The 19,704-nt window shown below is 40.6% G+C and overlaps 1 protein-coding gene across 5 annotated transcripts in view; it reads right to left on the bottom strand.

The window, feature by feature from the left end:
• Positions 1-19,704, bottom strand: part of LOC1279278 (mucin-2) — a 158,153-nt gene that overhangs the window by 102,496 nt on the left and 35,953 nt on the right. The window lies entirely within an intron of this gene.

Genomic DNA, 19,704 nt, shown 5'->3' with positions numbered 1-19,704 from the left:
TCGCTGCTGCTTTTCAATTTATTTGAACTGATTTTCACGACCTTGGAAAGATGGTGTGAGGTAAAATTGTTGTCAGTTTTTTTAAGATGCATGTAGAATCAGTCAGGGTTTACTATGCATTTACGAGTAATTTTAATGTATATTATGTGAACTTTTTTAACCCTATTTATTAAAATCAAAGCTAAAAATTAATTCAAATAATAAAGATGAATTTCTAAATTCCATTACGATAGTTATCTGTGTCGTTAATCTTTAATCTTAACAAAGGGGGACAAGTCTTGACTTTTCTTCACATCACAACAAAAACGGAATAGACTCGCCACACTCCCTTGAACGTAATGCAAGATGCCAGTAGCGGACTAACCTTCGCACTGAACGGAGAGCAAGATTATCTTGATGCAAAAACAGAATGATCTCTTTTCATTCTTTTGCACTTTCACAGGCACGTTGTCGGGAGTCAAAGTCTGCCTTTTTTACTGCTTCCTCTTGACTACCTCGTTTAAACATCTAACGAAGGGTTAACAGATGCTGGGATGCGCACTGCTCTGTCATGATGCGGGCAGATAGGTGATCGTTTGTTGTTTTTGTCTTCAAGTCACATACGTATACGTGCACATAGCGCGTACACGTGTGTTTGTGTGCTAGCTCGAAGCAATAGATTAAACAAAGCGCAGCTGTGTATCATTGGATTGTGCTCCATTAAATGTAAAGCTACATCGTGGCTTACTTCCACCGGAGCGATCCGATGTCGTTAGTTTAATCGGATAAACTGTCGGCTTGGGCTGCAGATTGAAAAGAGCAAAACGGGAGCGCTAAAAAAACTACACACTTGAGGGAAAGTATTTACTCTGAGATATTTACAAAAAAAAACCCTCTCCCAGACATTTTGCCTCACGTACCAGGATCGTACGAGATCTTGCCTGCGATGCCTGTTGGGCATGTGCTATCTTGGGTAGAGAGGGTGTACCGCACTGGAAATGGTGGTGATAGGTAGGGTGATCACGAAGCCTAGATAAGAACTAGCAGCACAAACGACAGCCTGAAAAGGACGGAAGAAAATTAAATTTTGTTGAGAGTGATGTGCCCGATAGGAACAAAATGTAGACAAGTACTACAAACAATCTTCTTCCTGTGAGTAACACTAGATAAGATCGTAAAAAGTTTCAAGGGCGCGGCTTAATTATCCTACTTAAATTAAAGAAAATTGTTTTACCCACTCCTATCAAAAATAACAATGAAATGATTCAGTTTTACTGTTGTTTTATTGACATGTTGAGCTATAAATTATTTGTTAAGCAGCATAATCAAAAAACAAAAATATGTGCTGTATCTGTTTTACAACTGCGTTTTAATATTCCATCAAACAAAATATCACATGTGCAACATTTACAATCAATGAGACATCTTAAATGAAATTACAGAATATCTCGACGAGCTATAACTCATAACTCATAAGTGTTTGTCTGCTTAGCTCATTTAAATTTATTAATATCAGCAATGAGTAGATGCTAAAAATAAATTATTTAAAAAAAAATGAAACTCTTTATATCTATTTTTTATTGTTGGTAAAAATATGGCAACGAATCACTACCACTTGCTTGCACTAGCTCAACGTCGCATGTATCAATGAATTGCAGACCAAATTTTGCCAGAAAGGAATGACAAAAAAAAATCAATTTCATACTTCTTTGCTTCCTTTTAACTTCACCGGAGACGCAACTGCATTTTGATGTTGGTGTTAGGACATATTTTTGGAAACCAAGAAAACCCCTTCCGGGTCCAATTGACCTGGCTCCTCCAAGCCTGTTTCATCTATTTTTTTCCTGTCGCCCAGAAAATGTCCGATGTTGTTGCAGTAATACAACATCCTTGTTTCGATTTCCCGGAGAGAACGAAAATGTGTGTGTGAGAGAGAAATTGTGGATATCATTTCCGGCACTTTAAGGACATCCGCCCTGTTAACCAGTGAAGTGGTTGATAGAGACAAAGTAATGTCATCAGAAATCATTCTGATGACTTTAAGAAGATTTCCTGGGAAGACATTTTCGTAGCGCAGAGCACACAGCTATGAATGGTTCCTATTGGTTCATTTTTCCGCATGACTCTTTCGTCCTAGATGATTTTCAAGAAAAGTCCTTTAAAAATCCATTCATTCAATTGTCGTTCTTACAGGGCGAAATCTTAATTCTCTTATTTTTGTTCATTTTCTGATTTTTCAACTGCGTATGGAGAAGGAAAAGAATAGAGCAAATTGAAAAGAGCTCTTCATTTCATTCTTCTCTGCAACTTTTTGCGCGGTAAAATCGATGCCAAATCTACGACCGTAGAGTATAACAGAGATACGATTTGTGAGCGCTTTGACCATGTGATTGAAATTTTCGATAAAAAAAAAGTTAATCGAATGAAGTGGGACATTCTACTCTCTGGATAAACACTCATACAAAAGGAGCTTTGCATCCTAAAATGTACTATTCAGCGAAGTTTTTGTTGTACGAGTTTGGTTTGATTGATATAATTGTAGTAATTGTGCTAATATATTCATCTGGTGATTAATTATATTACAAATAAATACCGTTATGATTCAAATTACGGACAGCTTCAAATTCCGGACATTCGGAATATTTTGATTGATTATCTTCATACCCAGTCCCTGACAATTTAATTTTAACTTAATTTTAGATGTTTGCCATGATGTACTAGAATAAATTAAAAATGTGTCTGGCTCCTAGTACGTCCTGATGCCACATTAAAACAGTTCAATACAAGCGGTATTCTTAGCAGCTTTGCTTCAAACCCACGTCAGTGTTATTTCTACTATAATTGCTATTAATTGCGTCTTTCTTTCTTTTCTTTTTGGCTCAACAGCCGTTGTCGGTCAAGGCCTGCGTGTACCACTGGTGGGCTTGGCTTTCAATGACTAATTGATTTCCCCCCATAGCGGGATAGTCAGTCCTACGTATGGTGGTACGGTCTATTTGGGAACGGAACCCATGACGGGCATGTTGTTAGTCGTACGAGTTGACGATTGTACCATGAGACCGGCTATCGCGTCTTCGTGCGTTCAAATACATCGCAATCCATTGTGGACGTATTTATCAACGTGAAAACAACAGTGTTTTATCATATTGTGTTCTGAATTTTATTGAACCACGTATTTAATTCGATACGGGAAACAAAGCAAAAAAAATCTTGTTTTTGATTCCAGACAGCCGAAGTAAATTGTAATAAATTGTATAAAAATTAATTTTTCAGATAGCGATAATAACAATAAAACAACGATATTCGAAGATATATGTGACAAATGCATTGATGGTCGTACGGGACTCGCGTTGCAGTCCTTGGGTTTCTATTCATCTACGAGTACAAGAGGAAAACAGCACCCAAATCCCGTTGTATTTAAGACATAACTGCAGTCGTTCTGTCGGTTCAGGAAGCCACCGACATCCATAATCAAGTGTCCAGACCTTAAAACAAGTTTAAAATTAAAAAGGTGAAGTTAGTGTGTGTGTAAATTTGAGGGTTATAAAAATAATTTTTAGGCTACCCGTAATTTGAAACATGAGCTCGCAAATGTCTGGAATATGAATCAAAATGTCGTTGCAGTTTTATGATATTTTGCCAAAAATGCCTTAAGTGTCCGTAATTCGAAGCAATACGGTACATACGCTGAATATTTATTCAGCATACATATTAATTAAAAAGAAAGCCGTTTAGTCATAAACCATGCAAACGATGATGCTCTTCCTCTTTTGAGCCTTTTTTATTTACCTTGCAATCGTAAACCGTTGATTGCTCGCTGCCTACGGACACTCACTGCGTTAAAAGACGGCGTATAAAGTTATGGAAATAATCATCGCTTTTCATTAGGCAACAAAATGGCGCTGCTCTGCTAGTCTCTAGCCCAGGCACGTCATTATCACCCAATCCTAGCAGGAATGGAGCCGTAAGTTCATTACCTTCCTAGCGCTAAATGGAAGGAAAATTTAAGAACTACCAGCACCGGGGTATGTTTGGCCTATGTTTGGTCGAACCCCTCCTTAGCTTATTTGCCCCATTTGATGCCATTATGCCGTAAAGTGTGGGCAAGTGAGTACTAACGGAAAGCAAAATTGACTCCATCAATCGCTTTTCGACGGCCAGTTGACCATAACCGGATCCTGAAATGTCCAAACGGTGTCCACGGTGCGGGCACGTTACGCCAATAGAAGCAAGCGCAATCCTCTACTATAACCATAAGCGCCTCTACACGGTTTGATGAAAGTCCAACGTGCCAAGAAGAATGGAAGCGTCAGAAGGTGAGAGAACTTTTTTCCACCTATTTTTCCTTCTCACTGGTTTTGCTTTTCCTTTCATCGGCCATTGTTTCGCACACTCTCACGCTCATCAACCGTCGCTTGGTCGGCAGCCGCGGTATCCCACACCGATCTTTAACACGTGCACCGCGGAAAAAGAGGATTTAGTTCCCGGGTTGTTTTTTTGCCTGCTCTTCTTTAGTGGTTACACCCGGTATGCTCTGTTCACGAAATAGAGTTTTCCCATTTCGACAAAACACAGCATCATCGTGACCGTTCCGGTGAGTGTGTGTGTGTGTGTGTTTCGGGGCAAAAAAAAGCCAACCCGCGACTCGGAACAGAAGATAACAATGAATCTTCAGCCAAGTGGAAATGATATTTTTCTTGCCATTGCTTGTGTCAAGCAACAAAAACAGCACGGAACAACGCGAATAAAGTAACAGTGGCTGGCGGTGAGATGGTGATGGTGTTGTGACTCTTACGAAAACATAATACATGAGCGAGCAAGGGTGGAAGTTAGCCGCGATAGCCGCCTATATTGGATGGAAGTGTCAGATAAAAAAAAACCCATTGATGATACTTCGGGTAACATCACCAGTCGGGCTAGTAGTTGGTACGTGAAAATACTTACAGGAAATCCCTCTCAACAAACAAAAACTTACATCTCACCAGTGATGAAGCAACGGAAATGGTGGCCAACAGAGAGAAGCGTTGAAAGCGAAAATGATGAAAGCTAGAAGGCCACTTGGAAGTGTTAACTGAATTAATGTGCAACTAAATGGACAGTTTGAATGAAAGAGTTGAGGCAAAAGCCAAAAAAAAAAGAAATTCAACTTTAGCAAGGATTGTGATGCAGCATAATGGAAGGGAAACCCACAAGCACTGCAAACACGATGACCAGTGCTACACAGAATGATTGTTTTAATGGATTGAAATGTTTGGCGGAAACCCCGTTTTCATCTCCGCGGGGCACAACAGTTCGCTTTTGTTGAGTTTCGCGTTTCAACAAACCCCCATTTATCGGGGGCCATATTGCGAATGGTATAACTAGCCAGCGCAACCAACATTGCGATGCATTTTTCAATCGAGCCAAAGCGTTTTGGTGGGGTGGGAAAATATGAAAATGGAAATCAATTGCAATTGCATTCCATTTGCACGAACCAGCCAATGCCAATGTGGAGCAGGAGGGACAAAAATGGCACAAGAACAGTCGTCCTCGGATAGAACGCGACAATGGGCGAAGTATGGATGGAATGGCATTTGCCATTGGAATGATATTTGCACTTTTTTCTCTGCCGTCCCGGAAACGATTCCATTTGCATTGATGTGGAATCGTTTTTAAACATCGCACAAAGCGATTTTAAATCCAAGAATAAAAGCTTGTTCAATAAGTAGGCGTTAAAGTATGGTACAGAAATTAAAGACTACTCCGTGGCGTGGGATGCTAAGTCGGATAATTTACGCGAGCGTTTCCTTTTCCTCGTATTGTACAGCATCAAGCGGTGGTGATCCTTTCAGCAAGTCTTCCTGCTTGCGCACCTGAGCAGTAAACATAATATACGTGGGCGCGATTGTATTATTTTAAGCATCTGACAGTGGAAAGGTTCTCCCTTCCGAATTCAAAACAAACGCCACTAAACCTTCGGCCCACGAACGCGATGGAAAATGGAGGAAATATTTGCCAGCGAACACAGCTGCATGTATTATTCCAGAGAGTGGCCACCATTCGGGCAAAGGCTCGGGAAAAGTGCACAGGCCTCAGGCAAGACTGACTGGCAGCTTTTCCGCACGTCGGAGGCCCACGCAAATAAGCCACAAATGGGAGGGAGAAATGGATGCGTACGTCAGAGGGTGTACGAAAAAGAAACGATAGACAGGCCTACGAGCAAGGATAAGAACAGTCAAACCGGAAATGCTTCAAGTGGAGCGAAAGCGAATGGCAACGATGGTGAATAGTGGTGGTTATGTGGATGTGGCGTCGTATGTGAACAAGTTTCTGGCGGAAGGAACCCTTACACAACGGGGATGATAGAAGATGATGGCCGTCGGTTCGTGGGAAGGGAACGGGAACATGGCAAGGGTAAGATTTTTTGGGATGCTGTGGATGTACTACGTTCTTATATTAACGGAGCGCTCCATAATCATGCCAATCGTAATCATTCGACTGATGGAAAACTAAAGTGCCCCAGGGTGGTTGCAGGGCAGCAAACTATAGGATAGTAGCCAACAAATTTTTGGACAAAATAATTTGTGTCGACCAATGACACTGTTTTGCTCATGTTTACAGGTAATTGTTTGAAATATTTTACAAATAGTTTAATAAATTCTTTTGGGAAAACATTATCCCATCATCTCTTTGCTTTCCACACAGGTAGATTCGGTGTCCCTAGTCGGTTTGGGGAAAGTATCCAAATATCCTAAAGGGATCGTTAAGCGTTCCCTCCTCTAGTCGCACGCTTGACAGGCGTACGTACACCTGCTTCTTATCAGAGGAATGTCGTTGTCCCTAGCTCAACCTTTTTCCGGGAGGTAACAATAATCCCTCACGTTGCGGGATGTGGGGCCTGAGCGCTGATGCTTATGAATGAGGAAAAGTTTTTCATTTACCTTATCCCAAATGGCAATGATCTTTCATTTCGTGGTTTGAGAAATCTATTCCACGTAGATCTAAGGGACACGCAAGACCGCCCAGTTTTTCACTTCCGAAAATTTCTCCCCTTTTATTTTCCGCTCGATGCTACACCATTAATGAAGTTCGATTTTTCGTTATGGAAAAATAACCATGAAGCAAGCAACTTTTCATCTGGTAAAGTTTTCCCTCATCTGCCAAGCAAAATGACGCTTTTGCCATCTCCGCCGTGTGTGCGCTGAACACGATTTGAGGGCGAATTTCCCACCTTATTCCCGCCAACAACTCTCGAAGAAATAGGTCGAAGTGTTTCGAAGCTTTTTTGCCCTTTCCTGTTCTTTCGGTTGCGTGCTGTGGTGGAACGAATTTCCTACAATCCCCTCACCTAACCGATAGAAATACAAACCTGGAATGGAAATTGAGCTCATCAATCAAAGTATCGATCCTGCTCGTGTCCGCTTTAATCGTGTGCTAGATAGAAAAAAACATCACAATATTTTGGCCAATATTAGGCGCAAAAAGATGAAAAACATACATTATTCTCTTTTTTATTCACTTTGACATCATATTTGGGTAATTGCTTCGATTAGGCAGTATAAAACCGGGTAGAGTAGGCAAACGCGAACGTAGCGCATAAAGACTGCCGGGAGGGTTCTTCCTCATTTGAATTTGATTGTAATGAGTTTTGGGAATACATTTGCAAGTTTAATCTGTCCCGATATGCTCGGTGCTCGGAAATGTTTACCGTGGGTCGAAACAAAATTCGTGTGTCAAAACGTCACCCCATGGGACAGGGTGCAAAATCGCTACGTAGCAGAAGCGCTTGAAAAGAAGAAATGAAACTGCGTGAGGCGTACAGACAAATGGTTCTGTATGTGGATTCGGACAACGGAAAATATTGTATCATTTATTTGAAACCTTTGAATAAATATGCATAAATGAAAGGTAATTTTGGTGTCAAAAGTTTCATATAAATCAACAGAGTTGTGGGAAAATTGGATCGCAGAAGAATGCCTCGTCGAAGGAAATGTTTATTTGCTGCAAGTGCTGAAAAATGAAAATGCAAAAAAGCCACTTTAAAATGTTAAATTTGTTTACGGTTCCTTTTTGAAGCTATGTTTTAATGAAATCGCATTCATCTTTGTAGCGATTTCAGCTCCGATAGCTCTTTCATTACACCCTCTCTAAATTTAATCTTGTTCAATTTAGAACACCTTCGAGCAGTCGGTAAGCGGCAACAGCTCGGAAAACGCATTCCCTCCGCACCAACTGCATTGGCGCAAGCTCCACAAATTAACGAGTTTATCCTCCGGCAATGAGATCGGTATAACTCGACGATTTTTATGTAGCGAGTGTACCGCAATACAAACACGCATTCACACACAAACACATACTGCCGAGTTTTCAGTAGAATACATCCTTTTGGCAAGCGGTAATATGCTATGTAGAGGAACGGAAATTTTGCGGTTGCATGCTCGTGTTTGCGGTTTATGTATTGAAATGGTAAAGCGTCGGGGTCATATTTTGCATTTTTTCGGATTTGTTGGTCCTGCAAAAGCAATATCCTTTAATAAGTAGTGTAATGATTTAGTTTGTTATTGTCAGTATGCTATTGTAATTGAATTTAACTAACATTTTTCAAAGCTGTTCATGTCGAAAAAGATATGAATCCTGACCGACGAATTTGGAAGATTGATCTCTGATTGAAGAATATAATCTATTTGACAACTTAATTAACAGAGCAGAGAATGATTCCGTCTCGAAAATAAACAATACGTGAAATACTAATATTGATCGATCGGTCCGGGAAAGGGGTGTTACCTACTTAACCTCATTTTTATGGCCACTCCAACTCAAAAAAACATCCCAGACAGCATCATGGCTGCTGCTAGTCAGACTCCATCCAAGGGTGGTTGAAAAATTCATAAATTATTATTTCAAGAGCGTCCGGAATGGATGCCCTCCCAAATTTTACGGTCACATCGGTACATCGACACTGTGACAACGGTGCCGTGGTAAACGATAAAAGCTTAACCACATCTCAAGGTTGCTGGGAAAGAGGACGAGCGAGCGAGAAAGAGCTTTATGATTACGGAACTGGATAATATCTTATTTTGCCACTTGATGAAAAGGGGATACCGTTCGGTGAATATTTTATCTCTTCAATAAAGTGGATCAAATTTTGTTGATTAGTCCCTCCAGCTTGGGATGGTTTATTTGCTAGAGGTGTGAGCTGGTTTGTCTTAGTGTTCAAGATATTCAGTAATAAGTTATTGTAACAATTGTACAATTATGTATTTCTGTATCATTTTTTTAAAATATAAAGCAACGATATTAAAAATATGAAATAAAAAATACACATAAAATTTAAAAATATCAAAATATTAAATTCCTCTACATAATTCATTTGGGACCATATTTACTCCAGCAGTTCGTTAACACTATTTTCAAACCGGTTTAGCAACACCGGGTACACTATTGTCCGTGTCCTTTTCAAACAAACCATCGCTCAAGTTAGTGGTGAGAGTTTATTAAACACTCCTAAGAATTAACGCTTAAGTGCAAATCGCCACAAATTGGCTTCCCAAAGCGGATGATTTATTCTACCAACACCGCACTGTACTGCCCCTCCTTACATCGTTCCGCAATCCTACCGAATGTTCGGTGGTAGACGAGTAGCGTGTCAATTTGAATTATTGAAATAAACATTATCACGCTCCCAGGATATCGATAGACAAAAAGCCGAGCAACTGAGAAACACGAACCCCAACCTGCGCCACCAGACAAACAGATGGAGAAGAATGTTTGTGAATCTAACGCTGTTCAACATGGGGCTCAAGCTTGGGATTAAATGGTTCCACAACGTCAAGCCCTACGCACCGTGCTGGGGCGAACATCTTAAGCACAATCGCAAATATTGCGTGATCACCCAAATTGGACGGCCGCTTTTGATTTTCCCCAGATCGCATCTAGGGAAGCCAGCCCAAACTTTGAATTATGTTTTATGATAATGACATTGATTTTCTGTCCCATATTGCAGTCGGGCGCGGGAAAAAGGGATAGTCGTTTCGGGGGTGGAGAAGAAAAGCGTTTTGGCTTTGGGCGGGCGAACCTTTCCAAATCGAAACTGCAAAACATCAACTATGAATTTGTAAAAAGTTTTCGAAACCTTTTTTCGGGTGCGTTTTCTGTGACCGTGTTTTTTTTGGAACTCTTCACCGGAATGTTTGGTTTCCCCCTTTTCAGTTGATCTCTTTTGTGATGTGCTTCCAACCACTTCTAAAGACCCTTTCTGTACTAAAAGAATCTCCTCCTTAAACATCTGCGGAAGCGTATGCAGAAACAGAAAAAGAGTATCCTAAAACCATGCACGAAAAGGGTTAGGGCGTGCCGGGAAGGAGGAATAGCATTAGCATAGCACTAATTCAATGATTGTTCAAACAGACCCGACGCATCGACTACATCCTTCCCACCGAATGGAAACAAGGGTTGAATATTCTTTATTTGAGTGATTTTGTTTCAACGCAATTTAAAATACACTGTTGTAACGAGGACACAACAGAAAGCTTGAGTTTTGGGCAAGGATGATCCTTCCGAGGTTAGTTAAATAGATACCTTCAATCAAATCGTAAAGAGAGTCCGAATTTCTTTGAACAGGAGGCAACACAGAGGAATGGAATCAGCTAAGATGGTTTGTTCTAATTCCAGTTGGTTGCTCATTCCTGATTACTGAGGATGATTTGGTGTGTCCCAAACTTGAATCCAAATCAAATTGTTATTATAACCATGCAAATTTAAAATATTGTAATAGACTTATACAAAAAACCGGTACTTGTATGACCAGTATAACTTATTCAATTTGTTAGTACGATAAAGTTTGTAGCAAGCTTAAGTTATTCAGCGATGGAAAAACATTGCTTTACGCACAGAACTGTCTTTATGACTTTCCTGAATCGAAGGATGCCAATAGCACAGTAAATCGATTCTCCAGAAGTCATCTCCAACCATTCTCTGCATTTGTAATACCTGCATTCGATGGCATCGAATGTAGCAAAGGCATCTGAATAATGCAATTGATTTGCTTTGAAAGGATTGTGTTACTACCTAATGTTTGTGCTATCGTGTTCCACAAACCTGTTTGAAGTTGCAGACATGAGATTGAGTCCTACTGTTTGATAGTAATCTGTTACTGGTAAGCTGTTTGTATTTTATGGACATTTTCCAGCTTGCTTCCTTGCTGACATAACGAAAACAGCTAAGGAGCAAAAGTGTGTTGATTGAAACATCTCGAAGGATGCAGTATCGGTCTTAATTCACAACTAAATTGAATTGTTAATTCTACGGTATATAAGCCCTTGTTCTCAACTCTTTTACTTGAATCGCTCAAAGCAAATATGTATTTATGATTTTCATTCAAGCTCATTCTTCTAATTTTTTTTATAAATCTGCTATTTTCTTTTCATCGTGTTTGTAGGGAAACTCAATCAAGCCTGTTTGACAGGCGACAGATTTCAAATTAACAGTTACTTCGCGTTTGGTTGTTTTCCGTTTCAGGGACTATCGTTTAAAAAAATGGTAACATAATTTTCCTTTCCAACAATATAATATCCCTTCCGTCATCATCATCCTTATGGGTTATATACGGGTTCGAGGGGTCGAGAGTAAGGCCACACGGAGCGCTCCCCATCATTGACACGTGTAAATGATTGCTACTTGTTACGTGTGGAGCCGCTCATGGTTTCAACGCTGATGTTTCTGGGCCTTTTTTCTAAAAAAAATGACGACTTCTTTAGTCACTCACTTTCATCACTTTTTGCTGGTTTCAAATTTCGTGTTTTTTTCAGTTCCCTCCCTCGCTGAAACAAGGACCAAAAAGGCCCTCCGTTAAATTGACTACATATCGATACTGGCTGAAGGGGACGTGTCCCATATGGTTCTCCAGCCCTGATGCATTCGCGGGTATTTTTTGCCCGCTCATTCAGCAAAAGGAGGGCGTAGAGGTAGAAACTTCTGTGTCCAAAGCACAGAGAGCTCCATCATTGCTCGAGAACTCATAGATGTACTGTGTTCAATGATGGGGCGAAAAATAGATTCCTTGGAAGGTTCTGAACCAGGAGTGCACGGTGAGGTTTTGATAAATCGTTTTTCCGAGTTTTTCGAAGCACACAAGCGAGCGTGTGTATGTGTGGAAATGGAGTGTTGATAAGCTAAGATACCGGTAAGTCGCAGCTGGCTGACATAAGTGTACAAGGGCAATGGAATTGTGGGTTAAAGTGCAACTGCTTGCAGGGGAAGTGAAGTGAGCCGTTACTAAAGTTCGAAATGGTATTGAAGTATATGCATAAAACTTCCCGATTGTAGCCGACAGCCCTTTTATCGAAGCGAAGGAGCGGGAAAGAGGTTTATACCGAAAATACATAAATCATTTCCATGTGAGCTTGACTTTACTTTTGATGGTTTAAATTTGCTTCCAAGGAGTGAGGTGAGCTGCGAAATGTTCACTTTCAATGGTTAAAGAGCAAACTAACTTTACAATCTACCTTAGCAGGCACAGTCGCGACCGAAAGTACATCGCTAGCAATACCGAGCAAGGCGAGAAATAGAACGAAATCATGTGTGAAATGGAAATTACGACATTTTTATGAGCTCGCCTGAACCACCCGTGACGGAACGCGATGTGTCCTACCATATCTGGTTCATAGAGAGGCGCTGCTGGCTGTGCAAGGTAAGCTGCAGGTGGTTTTTACGAGCTGACATTTAGATGGAGAGCAACATAAGAAATATGGTTTCCGCAGGGGTGGGCTCGCGCAAGGTGTTATTGCTCCAAAGTCTGCGCAAGTGTGTGGACGAGGTAATAGGATGATTGAATTCAATTTGCGTTAATGGTCTAATTGGTACGCTTAAATTTACATTTATCGATTGCCGTTGGCATTTGGAAGGAGTGAAACAAAATATTACCAATTTTCTGTCCACAGAAGTGTTTCATTCCTAATGCGAAAATTAATGCAAACGTGCAACTGGTGGGTGAACACGGAACAAATCAATCCCATTTTCATCCCCTGATCGATACCACTTTCGCGTCACATTCTGCAAATCACGATAAATAATGAATACTTTGCCTAAACTATTGATTCGCATAATTGAGTAAAACACTTCCCTAGCTACCGCATCCGAAGCAGCCGCTCCTTCGCCACCACAACATAACGTAGATAAAGAATTCGATTCGTCATTCAAAACCAAATGGCATCGGCTGTCCCTTACAACGAGTAAGCGAAAAAGCGACACTAGGATTCGGGCGAATCCACCCATCCGCAAAGCCGATTTATGTTTATTTCATCATCATCGTCGTCCCGAATCAATTATTGTCGGCTAACAATTTCACGCTCAATATCCGCCTCCGTTTGCCAGGGCGCTAAATTAATTCACTAATTTAGAAATAGAATTTCCGTACAAAACTCCCGCAGTGGGGGTGTGTCGCGCGAAATTTGGGTTGCCTTATGGATCGGTCGCGACCCAAATTCGAGCTATCATCCCCAAACAGAGTATGGAACTGGAAACAAGAGGCACGCGTGCGTGCGGACGAACGTTTCTGATAAATATTTCAAACCTCAATCGATCGATGATTATGAGCCCTAACTGAATAGAGCGGGAGTTCCCGGTAAAACTCTACGCGTTGGTTTTACGGGGTACCAGATGGCTAGCATTTCATATGGAGGAATATGTTAAGATATGGATTTTTTACACTGATTGGGTTCTACCCAAAGTTTGAGTACATCCTCATGCAAAGTCATAAGCTGTTGGGATAATCTATTTTATGCTTTAAAAACGAGGCAAAGATTCATGTAAGCTACAAGGCGCTAGCATACAATCGATAAGTAAAACACGGCAAAAGATTCGAGCCAAATCTGTTCCAACACATTGCAACATTCACGTCACAAGCTGAGGCCCCCACGGTTTGGTCGCGTTTAAATGCCAAAAGCATACGAATTACAATCAAATTGTTTGGGGTAAAATCAATTCAACGACGGTATCTGTTTTGCGTATTTGGCAAGAGGATCTTTGCCAAACAAGACAACATTTCTCTGTTCCCTTCTACCCATCCGGAAGTTCCGTTGCCCGCCACTGGAACCTCCCTGTCTTCTATCCCGGAAGTAGTCAATTACACGCCGCTCCAAACGGAGCTGCCGCGCGAAAGCAAGTTCCGGAAGAAGAAAAGTAAGGCATGCATAAACAACAAACAGCAACACAACCGGACGACGGTAGAAATGGACCAGAGCACACTGAACGAAACAACGGTTCACAATCAAACCGCATCGGCACGACGGTCACAGCTCGGCTGAACCGGGCGCGAGGAAGATGACAATTCACGTGGGAGAACCGAACGCTAATGAAACGTTGAAAGTTTCTGCTCGAGGCGTGGAGTGATACGGGTTTTGGGACGCAAAAACGGATAGCAATCGGAGAATACCGAACTGGACGACGACGAAAAGTAAATAATCAGTGTACGCAGAACAATTTGGAATGGAATGGGAACATTTTTTGCTGTTGTTCAAAATTTAGTTCCGCGAACTCTGGGAGCTTCTATAAATGTATCTTATTCCGACTTCCGACGGGCACGAACGGAAAAGTTATTTTCCGTTGCTACTACTACTGTTGCATTTTCTCCTACGTTTGCCTTATTCGCGATAAACTAATGTTAAAGAGCAAAACAAGGTGATGCCAACTTTCTCCGTAACATCACTTTCAGTGCTACAAAAAAGGTACAAGATGGCGCCGAAACGAACCATACCCACATTTAAATGATTTGATTTGCAAATCAAGCTCTACTCGCAATGATTGAATGATTGCGGCTGGCACAACCACGTCTTTTGAGTGTTGAGGTGGGTTGATACAGTATATCATCATAGTATTCGTAATTGTAATTGTTCACAAATGAAATAGTTGCTTGGAATTTAGTGTATATTACATGTAAAATTATTTGTAGTATTATTTATTTTTTATTTATAAAAAGATACTTTTTTCTATACTAATAAATAGTTGGTCCAAACAGTCCAAAAGTTCTATGAATTTCTATGCTATTCAATGAGATATTCACATTCACATGGTGACTTGTTGTTTGAAAAATGGATAAAATTGAAACCACCAAACGCTCCAATTTGTAACAAAAAACACGATAAAACCATTATTTTATCCTACGAGCAAAAAAGGAAATAAATTAAATAACATCTGCTAGCTTCGTGAGCAACGTAATTCAATCCAAAGGCTCTGACTAATCAATTACGTAGTGTCATTAAATATAATACCTAAATCGTCCTGGAGAAGTTCATGAGAAAAGCAGATTCTGATGTATTTCTTGTAAGCTTACTTTTACGCACCTGAGATCGGTGTGTGAGATGCTGGTGTGTGTGTGTGTATTATTATATAATGACAGCAGTATTGTAGAAAATCAATCATAAACTTGGGCCAGCAAGCCATACGACGTATTGTCCAAATCAAGCAAAAACTGCGTTGCACTAGAATTGATTACATCGATTCGATAGAAAATTGATTGTATTTATAGAAATAATGATCAGATAAGCTGTAGCGAGCTAGATAGGAGAAGGCTCAATAATATCCTTCCTCTCCTCTCAAGCCACCTGAATTGTAGCGGTGCAGCTGATGCATCATCAAAGCTCTGACATAAGCGTATCGCTCATCCAATCTGGGCCACTCGACACACGAACAAATTCTCGGGGATCAAATGGCAAGAAATTATTTAAATTTCACGATCCACCCACTTTACGACGGACGAGAAGCAATCATGCACGGGTGAAAAGAAGATTGGCGATCACAGTGTGCCACATTTCACAATCCTCCCCAAGTACAATCGCTTGCCGTGCACAGAAGCGAGCTGCCGCAAATTGCAATCAGCTGCCGAGTGGATGTATCCGAGAGTTCACACCAGGTGCAAGGTGGTGTGCGCTCCGTTGTAAGCTATGCTCGATATAACACACCAAGCCATCCGTCTTCCATCTAATAGATCGGTGTTATGAAATCAATTTTCTGTCGAAACTGTCTATCGTCCAAACCGGTGGGAAGATCATTTCCCCGCGACCAACATAGCGGTGGAAAAAGGGCTCACGAGCGATAGTGAAAGGAAGAAAAAAAAAAGTACATGTACAGATAGAAAACTTCACATTGAATTGCACCTTTTCGTTTTGGAGCTCGAGTGTGCTGTACTCGTCACACCCTCTTGGACGTGCTTTTATTCTTCTTGCCTATCTCATGTATCGTGTCTAAGGCAAATAAAAAGGATAAAAGTAATACCCGTGCAAGGATACTGGCGTCGTTCGCAAATTGTACGTGCTCTGGACTACCTTTTTGCAAATGCAGCAGCGGCCGTATTGTTTGGAGCGGGTTTTAGCGGTTCAAAGAAGCTGCTGGAGAGACCGATGGGAGAAGCTTTTCAGTTGAGTGCCGGTAGCAGGGCAGGACGGAAATTGCACCGAAAAGGCAAATATGCTTCCATATTTTGTGGCTTCCGATGGTTGTCGCGCGGGCGTGGAAGACGGAACGGATTGTCATATTTTCATCTTCACAGCAGGAAGCGGTTTTATCGATTTTCGATCCAATAGATGAGCTTTTCTCCTTTGTGATGGTGTCGGGGTATATCCTAAGTTTTGTGCATTTCTTTTTTGTTCAAGCATTTAATTGGCATAGTGACGAGGTAGAAAATTGAAATACATGCTTTTTTGTTTTAGGATACTGTCACAGTGGAATTTGGCAAAGCCTGGAAGTCGCATAACCTATATTTTTAATTCTAGTTTTGAAATTGCACAAATATTCCAGTAAAACATGGTGATTTAGAATTTTGCACTGCACAAATATAAAAACTCATATTAAGCTGTTTTACGCATATGGGTTTGAACCCATGACAGCAATGTTGTAAAGCCATGCTTCTCAATGACTGTAACAACCAAAAACAAAAAAAAAGTATATGCTAGTACTAAGTCAAAGTTTATTGACATGTCTAAAAACTCACACCAGTCATAGCACGGACGCGGACTTGCCGCCAGCCGATTTTGTTGCGTAGAAAACGAGAATAAGAAATGCGATGGCGTTAAAAAGTTGTTTTATCCATAAACAGCACCGGTTACGTTTTTTCTTCTTTGCATGTCAACGCGATCGTTTCATACACATTTTGAAACCGAGATGTTTTCGATCTGCTCTTCGAGGTCTCTCCAAATAGAGCACGAATAACAACAACATTTAAAAAAGTTCATCTTATTTGTTTATTTGCTTAATTGCATACTCTACAAGTCTTCGTTCAAGTTTTCTTGTTCCTTTCGCACAAGTTTGTTATTTAAATGTCACCGTCTGATTACTTTGCACTCATTCGTGTTGATTTATTTCCTCGATGGATCAAGAGCGCACGTTTGCGCGAGCATTCGAAAGCCACCGACCAAACGACGATCAATGGGTTTGTTTTCCCATTTGAATCAACACGAACCATTAAACCAAAATTATGGCCCATCTCGCCGCCCCTCGTGGAGTGACGAAGTGGAAAACGAGCACAAGAAATACGGCACACGAACAGTAAGCAAATTAAAATTTATTGCTATTTTTAGGTTCTTTTATGGAGTGTGCTAAGTGTTATTACTTTTTTTTTGTTTCTAAGATCGTAGAAAATGATTCACCATTTTCGACATAAAAAAGATATTGCTGCAACGCGATTCTGTTAGAATGAATATCATTGATTTAACGCGTAACCAATTCAGTGCCGATTGTTTGGAATTGAGTGAAACATCAATCATTTTGTAAAATTATTGCTGGACCCAAACAAAAGACATACCGGTGGTGAAAGCAAATTCCTCACGGGTACGCATTCAAACCTGTCGAGTAATTGAACGTATCTATATATTCTGGCCCAAAACTAGGCCACCCGCGATCGTCGTACGCACATGTGGAGTGCGCGTACTCGGTGCCAGCGGTGGCATGACCATAAAAATATCATCCCTTACCAATCAATTCGATTCTCGACCACTGCCGGCTATTCCCAGCACACCGTCATAATAATGCCCTTGGGTACAGGCGGACACAGACGAGCACTAAGGCTTAGGACACGGGCAAACATAAAGGCATTACCTTTAATGGAAAACCGTTAGCACCTTTTCGTGTCTGTACGTCCCTGCCCAGCATTGTGGAGTATGTCAGCGGGTGGAACGCAAACCATTTTGGAGGGTAAGCCCCTGAACAAAAACAAAACACAATAAAGCGTACCGTGGTGCAGATATGTGCGAGCCATACAAGACGCCTGTCACCGTTGCTGCACGTCCTCTTTGCACAACAGCTATGGACATGTTTATGAAAATCGAAACATTGCTCAACATGGTGCTTCTTCTCTCGCGTAAAACGCACCACCGGGCGACATCGCGTATGCGGGAAAACAACGAAACCGTTTGGGGGGTTTTAAGCCAAACCTGCCAGTAGCCCAAAATTGCCAATAAAACTAACAGCTAGCTAGATAGTGTGCGATGCGATGTTTAGGATGGTGCGCGGCCAAACCACCGAATGCGGCCAAAAATATAGTGACATTGCGGTTAGCTTAATTAGACTACGGGTGGTTGATGGTTTTATGTTTTGTTTTAGCACGGCTAGATCAAGCGCTGGCGAATAGCAAATGCGTGTATTTACTAGTCGTCTGTGTACACATTAGCCAACAAGCTTGGTATCAGTTTGTGTGCAAATCGGTGTTCGGTGATCGATATCAGTGAGCGGTGGATTATTGGTTAGGATAGAAGGAGGAAGCTCTGGTGGAACATGATTAGTGTTAAACAAATAAAGCTGCCCAGTGGAATGGCTCATGGTGGAGGATGAGCAATTTGCAAGTATAACACAACAATAGATTACATTATATTTTAAATTGTTAGCTTTTGGAACGAGATTGATCAAATTATAATCGTTAACCACGAATTCATGGTCTCGATAAATCACCCCGTTGTTTCGAGTGGGTTTAATTAATTGAGTGTCAAAAAAGCATTGCTGCACATTGCAAGTATTGTACTATTTCAACATATTCGAGGTCGACGTGTAATATTCAGGATAATCGATAATTAACTGTTTTATTAGTTATGTTATTGCGATATAAGGCATGGAATTTAATTCCAAAAACACATGATTTGTTTGATTTATCATTGTTAGCAATAAATGCAGTCTATAGTTGAGTATGTAATTAAAATATTATTATTACTTATTATTATTATTATTATTATTATTATTATTATTATTATTATAATATTATTATTAAAGTAATAATGAAATATGCAATTTAATGAGCAAAGCATTTTAAAATATCCTTGGTTTATTCACTTTGATAAATAAAAAAATATTTATTTGTGGCACACATACAAATAAATAATCGAGAAATAGTAATCAAGGACTTTCTTTTTACACACACCCTCAAAAAAAAAATTAAGAATACGTAGCAAAAAACAATTCCAACAGCAAAACAGGTCGTCAGTTCCAGAAGCTGTTTTAAAAAATCTCCCTAAAGTACCACACTTTCTTGTTCTCCCTTTTTCATTCCGTTCGACCAATCGCGTAAAATGACCTACTGGTGGACACTCTCGCTATCTCTTTGCAGCTCACCTGCTCCCTCACCAACCGTACTATCTACCGTAGCATAGAAACCCCGCGGTAACTATACATCGAGAGTTATATTTATGCTACACCGTATGTCGTGTCTTTAGCTAAGTGCCTATTAAAAGCTCATTTTTCTCACAATAATTTTGACTCTCGCACGAA

The sequence above is a fragment of the Anopheles gambiae genome, chromosome 3, assembly GCF_943734735.2.
Source record: "Anopheles gambiae chromosome 3, idAnoGambNW_F1_1, whole genome shotgun sequence".
In the NCBI taxonomy this organism is placed as follows: Eukaryota; Metazoa; Arthropoda; class Insecta; order Diptera; family Culicidae; genus Anopheles; species Anopheles gambiae.
This window is presented reverse-complemented; position numbering and strand designations above follow the sequence as displayed.